Source organism: Thalia democratica, unplaced genomic scaffold (genome assembly GCF_965202585.1).
Source record: "Thalia democratica unplaced genomic scaffold, ktThaDemo2.hap1.1 HAP1_SCAFFOLD_858, whole genome shotgun sequence".
Taxonomy (NCBI): Eukaryota; Metazoa; Chordata; class Thaliacea; order Salpida; family Salpidae; genus Thalia; species Thalia democratica.
The window spans coordinates 2,061-28,207 of NW_028139811.1; the positions used below are offsets into that span (position 1 = coordinate 2,061).

The 26,147-nt window shown below is 26.9% G+C and overlaps 1 pseudogene; it reads left to right on the top strand.

The window, feature by feature from the left end:
* Positions 1 to 577: 577 nt before the first annotated feature.
* On the top strand, positions 578 to 16,712 carry LOC145847247 (nose resistant to fluoxetine protein 6-like; annotated as a pseudogene).
* The last annotated feature ends 9,435 nt before the right edge of the window (positions 16,713 to 26,147 follow it).

Genomic DNA, 26,147 nt, shown 5'->3' on the forward strand with positions numbered 1-26,147 from the left:
GAAAAGTAGTTTCACTTTTTTAAGTTTGAACAACTATTTACATTAAAAGTTAAAGTGATATTTTCACAAACAAAGTATTTTATTCCTACTACTAGCCTTGCAGCCAGGGTTGCCATATTTTAAAAAATTCACACCAATAACAAATAAACAAAAGTTTATTTGTTTTACTTGATACATAAATTTCGAATATTTATGTGGCAATACTTGCAAAGCCAGTCTGGCAACTATGCCTCTTGTCACCAAAAGTTATCTACTTAAAACAAGGTAGTAATATAATTTTGTTAAATTCTAGTTTATGCTAACCTTTTGTGTTTTTTTTAAACAGCATTGTATAGCATGTAAAATTTGTTACTTATCTTAAATGTACTTTGTTTTTATCACCCTTTTTTTAGAAGCTCATACAAAATTTTATTTTAAAATCGATCTCTTTTTCCAGTAACTGTTTTTTCACACAGTACTGGATTCATATATGATCTTTGTTTTTATCACTTTTTTTAGCAACTTATACAATTTTTTTATTTGGACTCTGAATCTTAAATACTCTGAGTTCTATTTTAATAAATATCTTTTCACACAGCGCTGGACTCATGGGGTAAACCGGAATCAGGGTTGCTTCAGGGAAACGTCCGTTGGATGGGCAGGTGGATTGAGTGTTTGGATGCCACAAACAGTAGTAACAACATTGTGCCTAAATACTGCAGTGGTGGGCTTACTGCTGGGGCGGTAAGTAGATTTATTAAAACAGTTTTTAAAATTAAACAAACAGTAGTAACAACATTGTTCCTAAATACTGCAGTGGTGGGCTTACTGCTGGGGCGGTGAGTAGATTTATTAAAACAGTTTTTAAAATTAAACAAACACTAGTAACAACATTGTGCCTAAATACTGCAGTGGTGGACTCACTGCTGGGGCGGTGAGTAGATTTATTAAAACAGTTTTTAAATTAAACAAAAGTTAGTAACAATATTGTTCCTAAATACTGCAGTGGTGGACTTACTGCTGGAGCTGTGAGTAGATTTATTAAAACAGTTTTTAAATTAAACAAAAGTTAGTAACAATATTGTTCCTAAATACTGCAGTGGTGGACTTACTGCCGGGGCGGTTAGTAGATTTATTAAAACAGTTTTTAAATTAAACAAACGTTAGTAACAATATTGTGCCTAAATACAGCAGTGGTGGTCTACTGCTGGGGCTGTTAGTAGATTTGTTGAAACAGTTTTCAAAATTAAACAAATGATAGTAACAACATTGTGCCTAAGTACTGCAGTGGTGGACTTACTGCTGGGGCTGTTAGTAGATTTATTAAATCAGTTTTTAAAATTAAACAAACGCTAGTAACAACATTGCGCCTAAATACTGCAGTGGTGGACTTACTGCTGGAGCAGTAAATTAAATTAATATAATTTAATTAAACGTCAAACAATTCCAATTGATATTTTTTCATAACTATTGTCGTGATCCTTTAAATGCTGGATTTTTAAGTTAAAATCATGTGTAGTAATAATAACATCGTAACACATTAGTACCTGTTGAGTATTTTGCCTAAGTACTATAATGCTGAACTTACTGCTGGAAAACTAAGTAAAATTTAAAAATATGACAACAAGTAGTTCGATAGTATTATTTTTTAATATTGTAGTGGTGGGCTTATGTTGGTAAGATTAATAAATTCAAGGTCAAAGTGTTAGTTTATTTTTAACTTGATCTTATTTTTAAGAGTTTTAAGTTTGAGCTATAAGTCTCTTTGGACAGTTTTTCAAGCTGACTTTTGAGTTACAACAGGTTTAATTCAAAGAGTAAAGTATGTAATTAGTTTTCTTATCTTAGCTTATTTCACAGGCACCATTAGCATACTTGGGTGTTTGTATTCCTGAGACGTGCAATGTGACACAACTGAACCATTATGTAGATGAGAACCTACCCAAACCGTTACAAGCCGATATAGAGTGTGGACCCATTTCGTTTGATGAGTGGAAAGCTAAAAGACATATTTGCTTTGTTAGTTTTTTTCTTTCTATTTTTTTTAAATATATAAATAAATAAATTTTGCTTATTTGCCTATGTTTGTTACCTTAAGCAGACCAAAAACGTATAAGCTCTGTTAGCTTTTAAATTTTAACTAAATAAATTCTCTGTTAAAGCATAAGTTGTACAACTTTTATTACTTTTTTTTTGAAGTGTGGAAAATTAGTTGTTGAAATTGTTTTCTTGGATTTACAATCAAACTATCAAGCTTGTCATAGTGTTTCAATAGTGAAAAACAGATAAAATTTTACAGTGCATACATTATACATGCATGAGCCAGAATTTCTACTTTGAAATTATATTACATGTTTGCTAGATATAAAATATGAAATAATTTAGCTTTTGTTTGCATATGATTTTAAACGATTCTTATTTTTTTAGCAGCTGATTTGGCTGAATTTTATGAAGTTGTACAATCAAACTATATGCAAACTTTTAACTAACATTACGAAATACACAAAATTAGTTCATATACTTTTTAAACATATATTTTGTAGTTTTTTACTAATTTATACATTTTAATTGGTAGTGAAATCATTTTAACAACTTTTAATTCAAGAAACAACAACTTTAAAACTTATACAAAATGTTAAACAATATTACTCAGACTATTCATTAATATCAAACAGAATTGTTTCAATCATACTTCTTCTGCTAGTCGTTTCATCGACATGTTATGAAGTTTACTCAAATTACAAAGAATCACAAAACATAAAGTATGTCAACTTTGGCGGCAACAAAGAAAAACAGAAACCTTCAAGTTAGTGCTTGTCTTGCACATATAATAAATTACTTTTTACAGTTTTTGAGATGTACATTTTTTACTGTTTTAAAAATTTTATTTTGCAAACTTAGTTTCGTTCAAAGAGCTGGTTTTCGCTTAAACTTAAAAAAATATTTAAATATTGGTATTAGTTATTTTTATGTAGCAGAGACCTCTAGCTGTTTTCTGTCAATCAAACCTACAGTTTTTTTATTACATTTTCAAAATAGACTTAATATTTGAAGGCGTTTTTTATTATTACAAACTATGTCATAGAAAAATATATTTCATTAAAGTTTTGTTCTAATCTTTTTCAAATATATTATTTGTTTTAAACCTTAAGTTGCTAAGTAAATTTAAGAACTTAGAAAAAAATGTGCGTTAAAATTCATTAGGTTACTTTTAAATAATTTTGAAATGATTACCTTCTTTGTATTTTGTTTTCTTTATGGCTCCAAGTATTTTTTACTTTAAAGATCTGCATTTAGAAACGAGATAGTTACTTAAGAGTTTAAAGAACAAAGCTACTTTGCCGCAAACTAAAACAGCACGTGTTTTTAGTGTTGAATTACACAAAAATTCAAAAAAATACTTTATGAAATTATACTATTTGCTAATTAACCTTGGAAATATATCCAAGTAAACAAAATATTAGAAGTTCAAACTACATATATTATTGACTTACAAAACTATTTTAACTTTTGACTGCTTTATAAGTTTGAAAGCAACTTAAATCTTGCTTCTAAATGTAATATGAAATCTAAGTTTATTGTAAGTAACAAAAGTTAAATCTAAGTTTTAAACACTACACAAAATATTAAATTAAGTAATATGTTCTGTAAGTAATAGTATTAAAAGCATGTTTTGTGTAGTTCAAAACTTTTTTTATGGTATAATTCAAACAAAATTTTGTACCTTATTTTTAAGTAAAAAAAAATTTCTTAAAAAAGTCTATTACAAAACATGTCAAAAATTTCAAGCTGAGTATAAGAGTGTGTATATGATTCTAAATACAAATTTAGTTAAACTTAAACAAAAACTTTATTTTCAAAAGTAAATCTTAATTTAAAAGTCTGGTTCAAAACCATATCCAATAAAATACCCGATATGTAAAAATTGTAAACAATGAATAAATTCCCCCCACACAGAGAAACATCGTGTTTTAACCTCCTTCAGCGTTATTCAGAACACTAGGTGGCTTCTGGCAACTGAGCAGCTTGATGGACAGATCCACTGCATTCACGGTATCAGGTTCCTTTCAATGTGCTGGGTTGTATTAGGACACTCACAGTTGTTTGCATTGGGTATTGTGGGTAAGTTGAATATACTTTGATATCTATAAATGATTGTGCTGGGTTGTATTAGGACATTCGCAGTTGTTTGCATTGAGTATTGTGGGTAAGTTGTATTTATATTATTATAAATAGTTGATATTTAAAATGTGCTGGGATATATCCGCAGCTATTTGCTTTAAGTTTGTAGGTGAGTTTTAAATTTTATTAAAAAATATTATTTTCCGTATATTTTCTTTCCATGTGCTGGGACATTTTTATATATTTCTATTGTGTATTGTCAGTGAGTTTTACATATCAAATTTGATATTTATTATATACAATTTTCTTTTCATGCGTTTGGTTGTATTAGATCGTTCATTACCGCTTGCATGGAGTATTACGCGTGAGTACAGTTGATAAATAAATGTGTTGGGTTGTACTAGAAAATAAATACAAATAAAGTGTTATTTAAAATGTGTAGGGTGGTATAAGCTAACTCACAATTTTTGAACTGAGTGTTGTCGGCAAGTTTCAATTGATTTTGTTTTTAAATTGTTTTTTAAAATTTGTTGATTGGTATTGGAATATTAAAAAAAAAATCTATTGAGTATTGTTGGTGAGCTGTGTTTTTTTTTTGTGAGTCTCTGCTGTTGGTTGTAACACATTTTATTAGTTGATATTACATTTTAAATTACTTTCAATCAACTAGAAGTTATAAAAGTGTTTAACAAAACCTCTGCTTTTTATTTGATTCAGCTATTAACTTTCTTTAGGTAATTTTTTTTTTTGACATTTCAATTGATTTTAGTGTCTGCATGACTATGACTTACTACTCTTGTGTTGTGTAGTATTTTGCTTTTTAAACTACAATTATTTAGACTTCTTATAAAAGACACTATTAAAAAAATAAATTACCTATTTTATACTTCACACAAAAACAATAATTAATTATGGAAGTTATTTATTTTAATTAAAAAATATAATTTGCCTTTTGCATAAAATTTAAATAGTGAAAAAAACGTTTTTTTTAAATAAGAAATTTTTTTTTATGGTTTTACACAGACAACCCCACCTTCTTTTCGACTGGACGTTTAGTCACTGGAGCCACTTGATAGTGACAAACGGTACCTTCTCGGTAGACACATTCTTCTTCTTGAGTGGATTGTTAGTGTCTTATCTGGTGTTAAGAAGGTCAAGCAGGCCAAGGGTAGAGTGAAGCCGCTACTGATGTATTTCGAGAGATATTTGAGGTGAGTTGTTATTATTTTACATTAAATTAAAAGTTTTTACGTTTACTTTTGTTTGTGTGTTAGTATGTTTCTATCAACTTGTTAGTTTTCGAGAATATATTGTAATGTATTGGTGTAATGTATTGCTAGAGATAATGCATTTCGAGAGATACTTGAGGTAAGTATATTCAAATTTATTTAAAATAACAATTCAAAAGTATATTTTATATGTTTCCTACTTTTCTTAGAGTAGAGAGTTGATGTCTTTTAAGACAAGTAACCAAAATAAAATTTCTTTTAAATCATTAACTGGCTGTTGTTAGTAAGTGGCAACATGTATACTTGAACTGCCGTAATTCATAATATTTTGATGTTCAATTCAAGTTCTGAAAAGTTTCAGTTTTAAAAAAAATGCATTTGTCTTACTATAAAATTTTTACAATCGCTAACAGTTTGTGTTTGTGCTTCTTTTATTACATGCTTCATTGTACAACCAACAGCTGTTATTAAACATGTTTGTACAAGTTGTTTTTCTCACAGGTTAACACCAGCATACGCATACGTTATCTTGATCTCAGTAACATTGTGGCAGAAGATAGGGAGGGGTCCCTTCTTCTACCAGCAAGCTAACATGTTGGCTGAAGGTTGCAGTCAGTATTGGTGGACTAATTTCCTTTATATAAACAACATTTACCCTGTTAATCTCGGTGATGAGGTAAGTTAATTTAAGGCCATAGGGGGGTAAACCATTTTTTTACAAGTTGATCTTATTTTATAGAGTTTTTTCCAAGCTTGAAGATGCTTTTTATTGTTTTAAAAAATTCTAATTATTTTTTGAGATATGAATAGTCAAAGTCGGGCCGCATAATAGGTTCCCTATGGAGAGGGAAAACTAAAACAGCAAAAAAAGACTATTTTATTTAAAATCTATCTCCTCCTACATTTTTCAAGCAATCTTCTTCAAACTTTCACAGTCCAATCTTTATACAGTAAAAAAAAGTACTTTAGAATTAAAAAAAAAAAATATTTTTTACATCATTAAAATTATAAAATAACTTTTTTTCCTTTTAATATAAGGAACATTTCCTAAAAATTTGAAGAAGTTTGCTTGAAAAATGACGGAGGAGATAGATTTTTAGTGAATTTTTAAATTTCCGAGAAAATTGACCCCAAAAAATTTGCGGCCATACGTTTGTATCAGAGACTTTGTATTAAAGTTACAATATCTCAAAAGTTAAATGATATTTTTGAATTCTATAAAAACAGGCTTGTAGTTTGTATTCAAAGCTTTCATATAAAAGCCAAAGTTAATTTTTGTAAAAAAAAATGTCAGACCGCCCTCCCCTATGGCCTTAACTTTAACTTTTTTTTTGTGAAATTCACATGTAATAACAATATAACAACTCGTTTACCTTAGTGATTACGTTGGTGTTAAAATAAATTAATAAATTAATTAATAAATGTTTTATTGAAATAAATCTATATATCGTTCTTTCTGTTTACAATTAATAAACTTATATTTTTTCAAGTGTTACGGAGTATCGTGGTATTTAGGAAATGACATGCAATTCTTCATTTTGACACCCCTTTTCCTAGTACTGCTTTATAAGTAAGCTTTTGTATTATTAAATGTTTTTAAACTTTTACGATTTTGCTTTTTTTTTACAAACTGTAACCTTAAAAACTAACTTTTTTAATAAAACCTTTTGTTCCAGTTTGAGTTTTTTTAAAGTCTAATCAAATATATTCGGTTCATAATATTTCTAAATTTAATGATTATATAAAGAAGTTTATGTTTTTTTTCTTCATTATGACCTGTCTTTTGATATCAACTACAATTTTATATCATCTATCACTGCAATTAAAATTAAAATTTATATATTTAATTGCAGATCGCCAAAGATCGGAACAGCAATAATATCCACAATAATCTTCATTTCAGTAGCTCTAACCGGTGTGTTTTCGAGATTGGGTGAGGAACAACCTCTTGTAGTATTACTTGCACAACAGTACCAAGCGTGAGTTTATGTTTATTTATTTATTTGTTATTATTAATATACAATATAATAACAAGAACAACCTCTTGTAGTATTACTTGCCTAACAGTAACGAGTTTTAGTTGCTTATATTTGTTATGTGTTAGTTTTTTATATCTTTTTATTATTAAGCAATATTGAATGTTAATTGATGACATTAAGTTATTTTATTTTTGTATTTAGCTTATACTTTACTTATTTTTTACCCAAATTTACATTATTTTAGTATTTTTTTGTTATTTTACAAGCTCTACAGTTATCATTTAAGTTATTGTTAGAGAAAATATAATACATTCTTATATTTAAAAATATGCTAATAGTACATGAAAACTTGATTTTTGATTTTATTGTTTTTAAAGTTCACCTGTTTGTATTGCTAAAAATGGGTAAACCAACAGTTGAAATTATGCTTACTTATCAACCTAACAGCATTTACTGAAACTATATTGTTATTCATGCATAATGCATTTAAAAAAAAAAATACTTACCTCTATTTATCCTAAAATTATTCTAAAGCTTCTTGTTAGCACATGATCAAATATTTGCTGTAAAGAGGCAATTCTATTTTTTACTAACAATTTTATTTTTGTTTATCAATTTTGATGTAAGTAGCATTAATATATTTGTAAGTAGCACTCTTTTATAACAAATTTACTAATTACTTTTTTAATAAAGCAAAAAAAAACTTACAAATAACTAAACAATTGTAGACAGATATTTAATTTCGTTTTTTTTTGTTTTTTAACTTTCTATATTCAAAACAAATTTTTAGTGTAATTATTAGTAAGTTTAAATAATTTTGTTAATTGAATAAGTATGATTGATAATGTTTATATAAGTAGTAAAATAAGTTTTCATCAGATTGTTAGGATTATAGAATTAAATAGTTTGAAGGAGGTTTGACCATACATAGTATTTGTAATTAAGTACGAGTAAAGATTTAATCTTTGCTATTTGTTCAATTTTAAATCACGCCATAAAATGTTTATTTGTTCTCGATAATTGCTAAGCAATGTTTGTTTTACTAGATGTAAACAATTTTGTGTAAATAAAACTTTATGAAACTTAATGTCAGTCAACTCCAGCTGAGTTGTAAATGTGATAGTAATTTATTTTTAATTTTGTAAGAACTCATGAACGAGTTATTGGATAGATTTAAAGGCAACAAATAAACTGGATTTTTTTTTACACTTTTTAGGACAAAATTTTTGCAGAAATAAAGATATCTAAGTTTAGTATATTTAAAGTAAAACTCAAATTAAAACATACTAGTTTTGTTTTCTTTTGTTATGTTAGAAATCCCACTTGCGAAAACCCTGTCTAACACCAATAGAATTTTCTTTGACTTAACAATTATCATTCAACTGAAGCCTAATGACGTCATAAAGAAAATGTAGCGAAGTTTGCCTAAATATATACATGCCCTGTCGTATTCCTATTTTTAATGATCTAAAAACTTTTTGTGCCCAGTGACAGTGTTTCACAGGTGTTGTTAAATGTTTCTAAGAAAATGTAGACCAGTAGATTGTTTTAGAATTAAAATAAATTAATTAGCACACTGTTATAAGTCAAAGAGTGTTTTCAAAAAGACGCAATTACACTTTATTACAATAAATCAAGTTAGTAAAACTTTCACTAATTAGCAATTCATTTTACTAATCTTTGTTGAGTATACGAACATTAAAGATATTGACTACAACGGAAGTACAAGTTGTTAGCCTTCATTTGAATGAAACATTGTATATTTCTTCTAAAATTTTCTGGATAAAGTTTTACAAAACCCCATTTGTTTTTAATTATTTAATTTTTTAAAGCTCAATTAGATCTTATTAATTATTAAAAGAAATTGTAATCTTGCAATTTCTTTTATCTAAGATACAAATAAAAATTAAATAAAAATTTAAAATATCTATTTTTCACTGCTGATTTATTTTATTAAAAACCCACAGGGCCCTAGGAGGACTGGCAGGGGGTGGTGGTAGTAACCATGGCAACCAAACAAATGGGACCTTCCATAGAGACGAGCCACCTAACGACAAGTACTCAATGTGGGTGGAGGATTTGTACTGCAAACCCTGGATCAGGATTGGGGCTTATTTGGTCGGATTCATGACCGGATACATTCTTTACCTTCATAAAGACAACAAAATTGTATTGAAGAAGGTTTGTTGTTTATAAAAAAAGTTTTTTGAATAACTTAATTGTTACAACTGTTAATGTAAAAACTATTATTATTTGTGTTTTTATGTTGTTTTATGGGCGGATTTATGACCGGACCTATTTATGGACGGATAAACTGTTCTTACATAAGGATAACAAGATTTTTTGAAAAAGTTTTATTTTAAAGAATTTTTTAGATAACAAAAAATAACCACTTACTTAGATTACTTGTTTTTAGTTTTTTATATTCTGGGTGTATGACTGGATACATAATGTGCCTCTCAGTATATAATAAATTTGATTTATAAAAGTAATGAAATATTTGTTATGTGTGTACTAAACAATTAAACAGTGGCAAATATACCTGGGTTGGACACTGAACACTATAATGTGCATGTGTATACTGTTTTGTTTATTCCTGGTATACAAAATATAATATAATAAAATAAATAATTATACACAGTGGCAAATCTACCTGGGATGGGCACTGAACACAATAATGTGCATGTGTATACTGTTCTGCTTGTATGAAAAATATTATAAAATAAACAATTATCTACAGTGGCAAATCTACCTGGGATGGGCACTGAACACAATAATGTGCATGTGTATACTGTTCTGCTTGTATGAAAAATATTATAAAATAAACAATTATCTACAGTGGCAAATATACTTGGGATGGATACTGAACACAATAATGTGCATGTGTATATTGTTCTGCTTGTTTCCAGTGTACAAGGTGGGAGGAAGTGTTGAACTGAACACTGCTGCTTTCTACAACGCGGTCACCAGACCACTGTGGTGCGTAGGTATGGGGTGGATCGTGATTGCATGCGTGCATGACTTCGCTGGTGAGTTTTAATTAATATTAATATATAGTTTGATAAGATTTTTTTTCATCAGCAATTTTGGTAAGTTTTGTACATTATTGAGTTACTTTAAATTTAAGTGTTTTTAGGTGCTGCTTTAATTTTTATGGTTGTTGGTAAAAAATTTATGTTTTATTTTTATAAATATATTTAGTTACTAAATTGTCAATAAATTTAAATAAGTTATAAAATGTCTTACCTTAATTTAACTTAAGAAATAAATCAATTTTTAAACTTTGTAATTAAGTGATTGTTTAATGTTTTTATAATTTTTTAACAAAGCTGTAAAAATATTAAGGACTTTTTTTTGGTAGTTTGTAAGCTTCAAATGAATACACATTTTCCTTAAACTATTTTTGTTGACATGAACTTGATGTTAAATGATTAATTTCTATAATAACTTCAAACAGAGTACTTTTTATATTATTTATAAATGTGCTGATTAAAACAAAGTGATATATCTTTCAATATACTTGATTATTGTTCAATTTTTTTTTACACACCACAGGACCAATAAACACGTTTTTGTCATGGAAACTTTGGATGCCACTGGCCAAGTTGTCATACAACTCGTACTTGGTCCACCCCATGGTACTGTATTACACTTACTACTCAATTGAGAGACAGATGCATGCTAACATGTGGACCATGGTCATATTTTATATCGGTTAGTTTGATAGTGAATTGTACTTTATAATTTTAGACAAAAGGGTTGATCATGCCAATTCGATCATCAGACCACAAGTTTTGGTAGACTGAGACCGGTTTCTTCCTTATTAGGACTCATCAGTCAGTCACAACCGAAAAACTTGCAGTCGTCAATCTCAAACGGTTTATCATGCTTTCACATGAAGCAACCAATACACTGAAGCAAATGGTTGCTTCATGTGAAAGCATGATAAACCGTTTGAGATTGACGACTGCAAGTTTTTCGGATGTGACTGACTGATGAGTCCTAATAAGGACGAAACCGGTCTCAGTCTACCGAAACTTGTGGTCTGATGATCGAATTGGCATGATCAACCCTTTTGTATAAACTTGAGCTTGTCTCACGGCAAACGAAAGTCCAGGCTTCAGCTCTGCTGATTTTCGCCGATGTTTTTTGTTTATAATTTTAGGTTAGTTTTTTAGATTGTTATGTTATATTGGTAGTTAAGTTAGTTATGCTTTATGATGATAAGTTTGAATAATGGTCATATTATATACTGTATATTTTTATAGTTTCTAGTTTTTTTTTTTACGTTTTCTGCTTAATTAAAAGTCAAATACACCTTGATATGAGGACTATAGTCATTTGTTATATTGGTTAGTTAAATGGGTCATTTTCATTTGTAATTTTTCTTACATTAACTTGTTTGTTTGAATTATTGTATCTTTTATTGGTATTTTTATTGGATGTTTCTTTTATGTTGGTGTGCTATATGGTATTTCATAAATTGGTTAGTAACATAGTTGTAAACTACATTGGTGAGTAAGTTTGTTGTATTATATGTTTTTTAATCGATTACGTTTTATAGGTTTGTTTATACTTAGTATTTTTGAAAAGAATTAAAAACAGGGTACTGAATTATTAGATAATTTTTTTAATTAAAGGTTTTCGCTTTAAAGAAAGTTATTAGGTTATATTTGAGTATCTTTGGTGAAAGAATCAGTGGCGTCGCGTGGTATTTTTGTTAGGGGGTCAACTTAAAAAAATCCCCTAATTTGAAACATTAAAATAAAACTCAAGGAGTTAGAGAGAAATAGGGAAATTTTTAAGCTAAAAGTCTTTAAGATATTAGCTTAAATGCTTCTTAATATGAATATAAAAAAAACATGATATACTTAAAAATATATATTTTATACTTATCTTCAAATATACGAGAAATTTAATTAATTTGTTTAAAAGTACTTGATGAAGGAAATAGATTACTATATTGCTAAAAAACTTTATCATAATACAGTACATGAATTTACAAAATATCATACATTGATAAAAAGTTTGTATGTGTTAACATAACTTAATTATAAGAACAAAATATTTTTTTTACAGATTAAAAAATTATTAATTTTTCATGTTTAAATAACTTCTTACAATACAACTTTAAAAAAGATTTAAAAACTACGTATTTAATTATTCAAGCATCAATGCTTTTATAAACAAAAAAAAGAAAATACAGGTTGATATAAGTTTAACTATGAGAATTGTATTTTGTTGTGTAAGTAAGTTTATCTAAAAACTTTAATGTATTTGCCTAAAAAATCAAATTGGAGATAGACAATTAGTTTGTTTTTTGTTAAGTCAGTTTGTACTTCCCTCTCATTATAAAATTTTAGTGCTCTCCAACTTTAATTAACTATATGTCAAAATTCAATTCAAAGAGCAATTCAAAACAATTTATAGTTTACTTAAAAGTCTATAAAGTAAGCTCAAGCTGTATAAACTTATTTTATCAGTAGCTTTAATTTCAAATTTAAATTTCATGTCAAACCATACAGAAATCATGGAGTGGTATCATAGTCCTCTAATTTTTTTTTTTGTTATTTTGATCACAATCAAATAAATGCTTTAAAAAAAATAATTCAAAAACTTTATGTAAGGAAATTTTACAAAAAAAAAAACTATTTCACTATATCTTACCTTTTTCTTTATTTTCAGCAATTGTTAACAAAGTTTTTTAACAAAATAATAAGATTATTTTAATTTCTTAAGAACAGAGCTTTAATTTTTGAGTATGTTTTAAGTTTAAAATATTTTTTTAATATCTTTCATCATAATCTTGTTCTAAATATTTTTACACTAAGTTGAGAAAACTTTAGGTTGTAGATCTCAAATTGAAAACTTTTACTTTTATGCAAACTTTATTATCAATATAAGGCAGTTACATTTGAAACTTGCATGTAATTGTTAGCTACATATTGCTTATTTCAATAATAAAACTTATCAAAAAACAAAACTAGTTTTATTTAAAAGAAATTCAATTATTTTATGTAAATAAGATAGGTAGCCTTTGTTTTCTTTTACTTTAAGGTAATCTGGAATAAAAAATTATGATATATGAAATTAAAAATTTTAATGACCATTTTTTAAAGAATTATCAATAAAACACACACAATCTTATTGAGTTTTGAAGTTTTTCTAATAATGTCCTTTAAAAACTTGTTAGAACTTTTGGCTTATATAGTTTTTTTTTTGTATATGTATTGACCACTGGGTTGATCTTGCAACTTTCACCTCAAAAACTAAACTTTACTTTCACTTTATTCAAGTTGTTTACAATTAGTAGTTTTTTCAATAAATAATATTCAAAAACGAATTAACAACGTATTCATATTCACTATATTCTTTATATTCAGTTTAATTCACATAGCGCTGCATTGAATGCAGCTCTAAAAATAAGCTTTTCAATAACTTTTTGTACAGGAAATTTGTATATGTTTAAAATGCAGCGGACACAGTTTTAGCTTGCAGCGCCAGCCATTTAACAAATATTTGAAAATTGAATGTAAAATTTGAAAAACTAACAAATTTATCGTTAAGTTCAATGAAAAAAAGCAGGAAAGCTGAAATAAAGAGAAATTTTCTTTTTTCTTCTTTTTTTTTTGAATAGGTGGGACTGCAGCTCCAGTGTGCCACCCCACGCGACGTCCCTCGAAAGAACTAATAGTTGTATTGTGGTTTATTATTTAATATTAAGTTTTGTTGTTATAACTAAGTTTTTTTTAGTCTTATCTATATTGATTTTTAATTTTATCACTGGTTAAATGATCTAAACATTTAAAAGTAATATTCATTAATAGGAAACTATTATTTATTCATTTTGCTTTTTTTTTATTAGGTTCATACTAAGATTAATACATCAATCAATGTAAGTTAGGGAGTACTAGTAGTTAATTTCTATATTTTATATTACACAACTGTTTTTTAACTTAATGTTTTTTCATTTGAAACTATTTATTTTTTAGACTAAAGTTTGTACTTAAGTTGGTACATCGTATTATGTGGTTTCTTAGAGACAGTTGTTTTGGTGCATACTTGGCTGAAATTCTGAATAAAAGCTTTTTAAACAATAAACTAGGACAATAAAGGATAAAATGGTGTGGTTCTCATGGTAGACTGTGGTTTTCATGGTCAGTATTGGCAGTAATAGATTTTTTAAGAGTGCTTAATAGTTTTATTAGTTTACTTTTTACTCGTTTATATGTAATTGTCCACAATCTTAGGTTACGTAGGCTGGTCAGGACAATTCAGGCTCGCCATAAGTTTTGAAAACTCAGTAAATCTTTGTATTAATATTTAACACAGCGTTTTTCAGCTAAAAAGTGCGTACCTAGATGGTAGATTAATTTGTTAAAAACACTTTTTAGATATGTATTTGTAACAAAAGTTGATAGTTTGTTTTAAACCATCATTTAAGTTGATTTTCAGTTTACGGTTGTTACATAAAAATTATATGCAAGTTTAATTTTATGGTTTTATGGTTAAATTTATCAGGTTTGCTATTGCAACAGACGGATAAAAAGTACATTTTGTGTTTAATTTATTTTATAAAACCACAAATCAATATTTTCTTTAGTTTGTCAAATGTTATATAATAATCTACCCGCAAGTATTGCATTTAAACTTTTTTAAAACAGACAACCGTTAATAATATTTACCTAATACTTTGTTTTATTCGAAATAAAACGTATTTCATTTACGTGTTGAACCAACGTTTTATATGTTTGTTTCAAAAATATTTATTTATTTTATCAAACCAAAGTTTCGTGCAGACTATTGTGTGTTTTGATCAAATAATTTATTAAAACAAAAGCAAATCAAGTTTTGTTTGTTTTACTGCTGATTGATTACTAATTGAAACAACAGCACATGAATTTTGTTTGTCCTTCTATCTAAATCAAATAATTTGTAAAAAGCTCAAGGTTTCAATGTACAGTTTTTTTATTTTACTAAGTTCATTTAATTGACAACTCAACTGGGATTCTGCACAACTTTTAAAAATTAAATTTTCCAACTAAAAAATTTACATGTAAAACGCTCACAGTGTGCTAAATATTTTTCTTGTTACGGCAATAAATGTATTTAAAAAAAACATTAAAATTCTAGTTCAGCATAAGGTTTGATCATGCCAATTCGATCATCAGACCACAAGCCTTCGGTAGACTGAGACCGGTTTCTTCCTTATTAGGACTCATCAGTCAGTCACATCCGAAAAACTTGCAGTCTTCAATCTACAAACGGTTTTTACATGAAGCAACTGTTTGCAAGCATGAAGCAACTATGATCGAATTGGTATGATCAAACCTTGTAAACTTTAGATAGACTCAAGGCATATGAAAGTCCAGGCTTCGGTTCTGTAGACATTCGCCAATGTTTTAGATGGGAAAACCATAAAGCTTTACAATTTTTTATCGGCAAAAACTGAACTTACATACAAGACATAATTGGTACGTGGTACACATCAAAGAGTATCCATCAAAAACTGCCCTAGTGCACAATTGTGTGCTTATTTTTGTACATAAATCAAGACAAGAATAAGTACATTTTGAAAAGTAAGTTAAGTGTCTTAATTTGGTTTCAAAAACTAAGCTTGGCAGTTGATAGTTAGTTTTAGTTTGTTTTGTGCAAACAAAAACATTTAAACTATAACAATTTTATTAATATTAGTAAACTTACTAAATTATCTAGAATTCTAAAATGCACATTGCACAGTTTAAAAATATTTAAGAACCACTAAACTTGTGCTAAAATTTTACTTTTAAAAACATTAGTTCTGGGCAAGTTAGTAGAATTTTAAACTTTTTAGTCTTTTGATGACACAAAGTCTATAACTCTAATCATCTAACTTAAAATGTTTTTTTGCTTATTGTTTGAATTTAAAAAAAAAGTAATTGTTGTTGATGCTTATTTTTTATTATATTCAGGCGCCCTTCATAAAAAAAGTAAAATTATTTATTTAAAACTTTTTTAAATCTTATATCTTAAATAAAAAACATAGTTTAAAAAGTTTAATTTTATCTAAACCATTCTTCTGATACCATTCAAAAAAACTGTATTATATATTTTTGCAACTTTATTACAACTCAATATTTTTCCAGGCCTTCTCTTCTCAACCCACTTGTTCGCGTACTTCCTCGCCCTTCTCATAGAAATTCCCTCCTCGAATCTGCTGAAATTAATGCGGGAAAGATCGCCACGCGTGAAGAGTGGTGGCGCCACCGAGAAGAAACACGACGTAATCTCCAAGACCAGGATCAACAGCGAGAATGAGGATTTCAAGAAAGTCGACGAAAGTGATGACGTCAGGAGCAATTATGACGTCAGGAGCAACGCGAGGAGCGATTACGCGAATTTCCAAAATCAATCTGAAGCTTAAGTTAATACTCTTATATATTTTAGCAGATGTGTTTTTATATTTTGTATGTTTTACAATATTGCTTGTAAGATTACCTACTTTAGTAAATTTTAAGTTATAATTTTTGAACTACTTTAACTTTTTAATTTTAAATGGAGACTTTTAAATTAGTTTTCTTAAATTTCTTTGTTTATTAGATTTTTATTAGTATTTTTATTATTTAGTTGATTTAACTTTTTTTTCTTACATTAATTATTTTAAAGTTGATCAATTTTTTTATCATCATTTTTTGTTTCTTTTTAGCCTTACCTCAATTAATTTATTTTAATAGTTGAACTTTAATCATTCCATATTAGTAGACTGTTTTCAAGGTGCAATAGTTTTATGAATCATATTTTTTCTTTTTGGTAAAATTCATTTTTAAGTTATATGTTTATGAAAACGTATTTAAATCATGTGCAATTGTTTATGTAATGTGTCAACTGTGTTGTGTTGTATATATTTTTTAAATATACGTATGTTTTTATAACTCATTGAACTAGAAGTAAAGATATCTTTTTAATATATATATATATTGCCATTTCTGTAAAAATTAACTTAATGAGATTTAATATAACGATTTTTTTGAGTCATTTTTTCAATTTAACTTTTTTTGTATAGATTTTTTATTACAAGAATGTGTTTTTAAATAACTATATCTAAAATATCTCTAAAAAATAACTCCGAACTTTTAAGTACTGCTCGAAATTACTGTTTAGACCAGGATATATCTCATGAGGGCCATGTAAACTTAGACCAGAGTTTTCCAAGTGGGGTGAGTGGCTCCCTTGGGGGCCATGAGCAGTAAAAGGGCCATGAGGTTATAGATTAAAACTTATGCTAGATATTCTGAAGTTGATGATGAAGAGCAAAAAAAAATAAAAGGACTTATAGTTTTGAAACTCATACTAAATATTCTGAGTTTGATGATGAAATGAAAAAAAATAAGTTCTTAGGTATTTTAATGGTAGTTTCAAACTTACACTAGATATTCTGCGGTTAAGGGGATCTTTTGAAAAAAGTTTGGGAAACCCTGGTATAGTCTACAAGTTATTGTAGGGGTCTTTATCGAGTTCCCTGAATCAGATGTGTTTTTAACAATTATTTGAAAAGCAAATCTAATTAATTTATAGACAAAAAATTACAAAGATGTTTTTTTATTGCTTGCAAGTAAAATGTTCTGCATATTTTTATTTACATTACTCTAACTTCAATATTTCTGGGCAGTTTTTCATAAAATACTGCCTGCCTTTAAGTTATTTATTTGATAATTAAGTTAGAAATGTAAGCTTACAGATTTTCAAAGAGTATCTTTTAAAATTTTTTTAAGGATAAAGCGATCAAAATAGACGATGTTGTTTTTTAAAAGTTTTGTTAGCATTATAAAAAAGGTTTCTACTTTGATAATTAACGTTTAAAAGGGCAAAAGTATATTTAAATTAAACATTAGTTCGACCTTATAAAAATCGTATGTGGAGTCCCATTTTTATAGATTAAACTTAAAGAACTAACAGCATACTCAATATAATTTATACTAAGTGATTTTTTTATAAGTTTACATCAGGCTAAGAGTTTAACCACTTACACGGATTGATTGCTAAGAATATACTATGGACTTTTGTTTCAAAACAAACTAATTGGTCATATAAATACAAAAGTATATTATCTTTGATACGAATTGTATTACTATTTCGGAATATTTTAAACCTCAACTAGAATGTCTTTTTACTGTCTAATATCTTATTATTTAAGTCATACTAATTTTAAATCCTTTAAAGTTTTTCTATATACTTGCCAACTTCTAAGTTTCAATTACTGTATTCCCGTGAGCTATTTCAAAAAAGTAACTTAAAGTTATTACAAGGTTTGATCAATCATAAGACCACAAGCTTTTAGTGGACTGAGACCAGTTTCATCCTGTTTAGGACTCCTCAGTCACAACCGAAAGAACTCTAGTCATCAACTTACAAACGGTTTATGATACTTTAACATGAAGCAACCGTTTGCTGGTAATTATTGATGGTGACTGACTTATGAGTACTAATCTGGACGAAACCAGATCTATCTCAGTCTACCGAAGGCTTGTGGTCTGATGGTAGAATTGGTACGATCAAGCCTTTTGTTAAATGTGTGCTTGTCTCACGGCATACGAAAGTCCAGGCAACGTAGAATTTCATCGATGTTCGCGTTAAAGTTATTATGACATATTTATAAACTAAGTTTTTGATAAAATTGTTTTCATTAAAAAAATATGTATTATAAGGAATCGAATTTTCCCCTTGCAACGTAATAAATTTAACTTTTAAAGTTTATTTTTCACCCAACAACTTCTTTCGAATTAACTGTGAGACGTTTATAGTTGTCAAATAGGAGAAATAAAATTGTTCATTTCACTATGTTTAAATGTTTCGTTTTTTACTTATCACCAATACAAAACAGCGTGGTAAAGTATAAAAAATATTAAGCAAAAAAAAAAATAGCACTTACTTAAAAAGACTATCCTTGTCAACTTCTAGCACGTAGAGAGTTAGAAAAAAGTATAAAGCAACAAGGCTTACAAAAAAAGTTTTTTTTTTGGTATTTTTCACCTAGACTAAACTTCTCAGCCTGTCGTTTGAAAAAGTAAAATGAAAAATTGTAACTATCCAGAGAAATTCAATTATAACAACATCAAATGTGTTATCCAGCTGTATTGAGTAAACTGGAAAATTGATTCTGGTAAATTTCAACAATGGCAGTTTTACTTTCAAGCATTCTTCTTGAATAAGTTCACCATTATTGGATATTAAAAGTAGTGTTCTTTTACAATGATTCCATCTTGCTTCTTGATAAATTCAGCTGATAGCACTACTGAACTCAAAATAGGAAGAGCTGAAGAGATTTTTCTAAAGGATCTGTGAATTAAGGGGAACTTGATCTATAAAATTTTGTTTAAAACCCTCGCTAATGAGAGTGATAATACGTTGTAAAATATAAGTTTTGGTATAAATTGTTTCTTTTGACTAATGAAAATATTGTTACATTTTTTATATCTAAAAAGAGATAAACATTTGAACAATGGGGTTTATTGGAAAGTTTATATAACTCTTTCCCTTCTTTAAAAACCTATATTTCAGTTTTTGAGTTGTAAAATATTAAACAGGCTTAACTTACTTTTATCTATCTGTGGCTAACTTTATTATTCTGTATGCAGTAAGTGTTTAATTATTTACTAATCTACAAAATACTACTTAAAAGGCTTAGGTGTATAAAACCATACAAAAGTTATTCAATTAAAAATTGCTGTAATATTTGGTGAAACTAAGTAAGCAATATACTATAAAAACTCTCATACATACTTTTTACAATTCTAGTAAATTGTTTTGCTTGAAAGCAATGTTACTTCATGTTACTCATTGTCAAACTATGTAACCAACATATTACCAACTGCAGGATTAGTAAGTTGTCTAGAAACAGTTTTTGCTTACTCTTTTTAAATTTGCAAATTATAAAAAATAAAATACTATAAACTTATTATTTTTAAATTAGCCACTATGTTAGCTAAATTTTTCAATTATTTTCAGAATCCCAAGATTTGAAAATGTTTTGCTAACTAAGATAATTTTTTTAATAATGAAAGTGAAATTTGCATATCCTGTAGCTGATAGAAACTTAGGTACAAGAAAGTAAATTAGAACATGTTCAGTATTATAAAACAAACTATAAGGATAAAAATTATAAGTAATAACTAATTTAATTTGTTTTTTTAAAGTTTGAGCTTTGACTTATGTTTTTAGTTTACTATAGTTAATATAGCTTGTGGTCTATGACTTAAGTCTTGTTTACATTAAATTAATTATATTTTTTTTAACATAAGCATTTTATTTACGTGTAAAATAGAAATACTATTAGCACATTAGTTTTAGGGGCAATTTTAAACATAAAACAAAACTTTAGAAACTAATACTGAAACATTATAAATTAAATATTATTGGAAGAAATTGAAAAACTTTTCAACAATTTTAACTTTATCTTTTTTAATTTTGAACACTTTTTGTAACAATCACATTTAGATAATCATCATTTTAGTACCAGTAACGTGTTAAGTTGTTTTACATACAGAAAAACCTTATCTAGACTATAAAAGCATTTTTTAACTTTAGTTTTAAGATCGTTACTACACTAGTTTGAAAATTTTTAGAACAGTGTTTCTAAAACTGATCTAAGTGGCCACCTTGAGGGCCATTATAGCCATGTAGAAAGCCGTGAATAGCAAAGGGGCAAAAAGAAGTCATGATGTCATAATTTTAAACTTAAAATTGATGATGAAGTGCAAAAAAAAAAGGATTTTATGCGTTTTTAATGGTATTCTTTGAGAAATCTTGTTTGAGGTGGCCATAGCTTTTTTGTTTTTTTAAAAGGGGGCCTTGAAATAAAATTTTGAGAAACCCTGTTAGAAGCTAAATTATCAATAACCATATAGTAGTTAAGTAAGAAAATTTTGTAAGTGAAATATTTAGACTTTCTTTTAATAAAGTTGTTAAAAATACTTTTTTTTTTAATAAATACAAAAGTGACTTGTCAAAATATAATAATTTTGTGAAATTTAATGAAGGCCATTGACAATTTAGGAATAAAAACTTTAATGAAGAGTTTAATATGATTGTTAACAAATGGGTGCCTTCTTTTAAAAATTGGGATTGGTTCTAATCTGCTCTAACTATATAAAAGTTATGTAAACTTAAATAAAGCAATTTTTGCTATTTTGAAATTTAAAACAAGTCGAAAAACCTAAAACTTAAGTTAATTAAAGTTAAAGCCTACAGCAACTGCTACAAGTACCTTGAAAATTTATATATATATAAATTTTTCGGTAGTATTTGTTTAAAAACACAAACTTCTTGCAATTTAAAAACTGATATTCTCTCCGAAAATACATAAGTGTCTTCATAACAATACAGATTTATAGGTTTTTTTAAGATAAAATATCTTAATGCCAATCGCTGTAGACTGTAGTATATTTTTAAGGTTTATACAAGCAATGTTTCCATGTCTATTTTCTTTTTTTTTTTAAATAAAACACAGTTTTTAAAAGTTAAAAAAAAAATTTAAAAAAAAAAAAATCAAGAAAATTGCTTAAAATTCCATTACAAATTATACAAACTTTAATAACAAATGGTATACAAGTTTTTTTTAAACAAGTCTCGCAGGTACTTTTTTGTAACTTTCTGCAAGCTATTTTTGACAAAAAACTAAAAATAATTTTAAATAGGTTTTGGGCAGAAAAAAAACAAAACTAGTTTTTAAACAAAAAACTCACTTTTTTTTTAACTATGTTAAACATTTAGTAAATTACTACTAAACAAAATTATTTTTTTAGTCAATAGTCGCTTAAATCCTGTTTTCAGCCGTAATAAGTGTATTTTTAAAACAGCACAGTTTTATCTCCTTTTAATGTAAAACGATTGTAAAAACTTTAGATCTTAGGTTTTTATTAAGGATTAAAAGCTTAAGTACTATCAATAATAAATTCTTTTTAGTAACTCTTTATAACTGTATATTTTTTAAACTATTCTAAAATTATATCAACAAACAGTTAATAATGTAAAGTCTATTTTTTTAAAAAACTTTCTAACAGACAACTGATCTGCTACATATGACCTACTACTTTGACCCACCTTTTAAAATTTGTTTTATAAGAACTTGTTGAATTTAAATAGGTCCAAAAATTCTCTTCTTTATTACTAAACTACTTTTATAGGAGATTTTAAGAGCCTCTTGGACTATGGTTTTTTGATATGTTAACTAAGTTTGATATATATTGATAAGGTAAAAGTTTCTTCGATTGATAAGTAAAAACATGTTTTTCAATTACAATAAGTTTAAAACCAATGTGTGGATGCATTTTGTCCAGCAGACAATTTAAAACAAAGTTTCGTAGCTGGTGGATACCCTTGATGTATTATTGATAAATCATAACAACTAAAAGTAGTTTATGTCACAAGATATTCAGAGTTTAAAATTTTATTATTTAAAATAAATTGTTAGACTTAAATTTTTATGTTTTGTCATTAGTTGTTGGTAGTTACTTTTAACCAACTGAACTGAAATAGATGGGCTTTAGAACAAAACTAAATTTACATTTGGTAAAATACTTGAAATTATGAAAAATAAATGTTCTTAAGTTTTTTTCATTAACTATTTTTACAGGTTGGTATTTTTACCTGAAAAACATGGATTTTGCAACATAATCATAAAAACATTGAATATTAAACAATAATCATAATAACACTTGAAAAACTTTAAAACTTTTAAACAAGTTTTGTAAAATAATACAATTTAGATATGATAGAAAGTAAGTGTCATATACAAATGAAAACTCAAATCCTTTTAAATTTAAAGACTATCAGGCTAGTCAGGATAATTAAGTCTAGTTTAAAGTATTTGAGTAACTCAGGTTGACTCAAGATTGTTATTTTCTCAAATTAAATTAGTTTGAAAATACTTTTTGTATATCTTCGGTTAGTTTTAAACTATTTTAAATTTAAGTTATAGTTATTTCCTTTGTTATTATATGGTCTTTTAATATATTTAAAAATGATTAGCCTTATTTTTTAAAAGTTTTTGTACATAAAACATTCTTAATTTTTTCATTAACTCAGACTATCCTGATGTAACTCCAGCCATTTTTTTTTTGCAACCTTGTGTTAACAACAAGGTTTCAATATTGCAAAGTTGTTAGTGGTAGTTATGAGTTTTTTTTTTAATTTTCAGTACCATAAAACACTTTTATGTAACCAAAACTTACAGAAAAAAAAACACTGGGTGGTGTCTCTCCTCACTGAAGCACAATACTTTTGGTGATGTTGGTATCAAAGGTGTTGCAGTATGCGTCCTTGTCACAGAGTTTTAAATGCTATCATTAGGAACCCTATGCCATCAAGCCAAACAGACATGGAAGAAATTTCTAAAACACCAGAGTTAGCCACCCTGAGATATACACTATTATAACTCCTTAAACCCAAGTCTATAAAAATTATAAAGCAATTGCTTACATAAATAAAAAAATATCTTCTTCTATTTATTTAAATGTATCCAAGTAAAATTTTATTAACTTGCTATGAAAACACAATACAAATCAGTTGTTTAGTTAAAACAAAAAAATATCATAAAATCTGCAGTTTTCAAAAAAGAGTGGTATTTTTTACTTGGGGGGGGGGGGTTGTTAATTTTATTTCTGTATCAACACACAATATAGTACACGTTTCAAAAAAATTAAACTTGCTAAATTAAATATTTCAAATTTGTAGAATTATTTCCAACATAGTTTTAACAGACCAAATTTAAAACCAACATTGCCTTTAAAGTATGACCAAAATAAATCAACTAAAAAGAAAAAGAAATAGTTTAGTTTGTCTGAACAGAGTAAATAAAAATGTTCTCTTTATATTGGAAATCAGTATCATATTTTAATTGAATTTTATTGTTCTTATAAGCAACATTCCTATTAAGGCCATAGGGGGGGGGGGGTAGAAGCCATTTTTTGGCCAAAAATAACATATAGACTTATATTATAGTAAATTTCATAATCTTTCAGATGCTTTTTTTAGATTTTAAAAATATTAAGTAACTTTTTTTTTATGACCGGTTATATAAAGGGTTGTCTTTATAAAGGGTAACTTTAAAGCCATTTTTCTCGAGTTTTTAAAAACAGGCTTTAAAATCTATCTTCTCCTTCATTTTTCAAGCAATCTTCTTCAAATTTTCAGGAAATATTTCTTACATTATGAGAAAAAAACGTTATTTGTGAATTTTAATAATTCTAAAAAATAAAAAATTTATGACAAAAAAAAAAAAAAGTGATTTTTTATCAAATTTTTTTTTTTTTTTTCAAAAAAAAGGTATTTTTACTTTAAATTTTTTAAAGTCACAAATAACGTTTTTTTGTTATTGTATAAAGAATAGACTGTTAAAGTTTAAAGAAGATTGCTTAAAAAATGAAGGAGGAGATAGATTTTGAATGCATTAGTCTTTTTTTGCCGTTTTAGTTTTTCCTTCCCCATAAGGAACCTGTTATGCGGCCCGACTTTGGCCGGTCATATCTAAAAAACTAATTCGAATTTTTAAAAACGGTAAAAAGCAACTTGAAGCTTAGTAAAAACTCTATAAAATAAGATCAACTTGTAAAAAACATGGCCTACCCCCCCTATGGCCTTAACTTATTAAGTATGTGGGCTTTGTTTATATATTGAAAAACCTTGTATAAGTTAGTACTTCACATATAAGATAAGTTTGGACATTCTAGAGTAGTAAATCTACTGCTAGAATTTAGTGAACTTCTGTAAATAAGTCGTTGATATGTTTAGCATGTAAGATATTTAGTTATAATCATACATAAAACGAATTATAAATTTGTATACAAACAAACTAATAAAAATATAATTAAAATTAATAACTTGTTTACTTTTGCAGAATATTTCAATACCAGAGAACCAAGTTTATAAAAAATTTTTTTTTAATTTCTTGACTTTATTTGAAAATCAACACTGTTTTATTTTTTATTGACAAAAATAGTTTGGTTAGTTTGATAAAATAAAACTTATAAAAGTGATGACTTTTATGATATGTGTATTATATTATGCAATATAGTAAGCTAGTAGCAGAGCTTCAGAAATTAAGAGTTCTGTATACTTAAGAAATTTTTGTTTGTTTTGAGTCAAAACTTCATGGTAGAGTGGTTTTGTGGTGGTGTGATTTTAGATATCTGGAAAATGTGCATAGGTAAAGTAAAACTAGTAAACAATTGATCTATTTTATTTTAGAAAGGATAAACTTAAATGTTAAATTTTAGTATCTAATAATCACTTAGTCAATTAGAAAATAAAACTATATTTTCATGTTTATAACTTTTAAAACATTTAAATTACTATGAAATCTTGTGAATATAACTACATTTTAACTATCTAAATTCAAAGTCTAAGATGTAAACTAAGTTATAGTATTTGAACAGTAGCACATGGTTGCCACGTACTCAGGCTAGTTAAAAATAAACTAGAATAAAATAAAATAAATAAAATAAAACACTTAGGCTTGTTTAATGCTTTTTTTTTCAATACTCATGCTGGTTTTGGATATTTAACTTTATGTCAATACAAAAAACCTGGAAGATGACTATTTAAGCAAAAAATCTGGAATTAGAAATTATTTTTAATTATTTTTATATAATAATTACAGTAAATCTTATTCTTTTTAGACTTGAAAAAAATGTATATCAAGTTTTTATTTAGTTATTGTTAGCTAAATTATTACTTAAAAATGAAAGTACTTTTTTATATTTATTTTCATTGTTTTGAATGTCAAGTATGTAAAGTCAGTCAACTTGAAACTATTTTTGATGCTACTTAAATAGTGTTTAGATTAAGAGAAAACTAAAGCTAG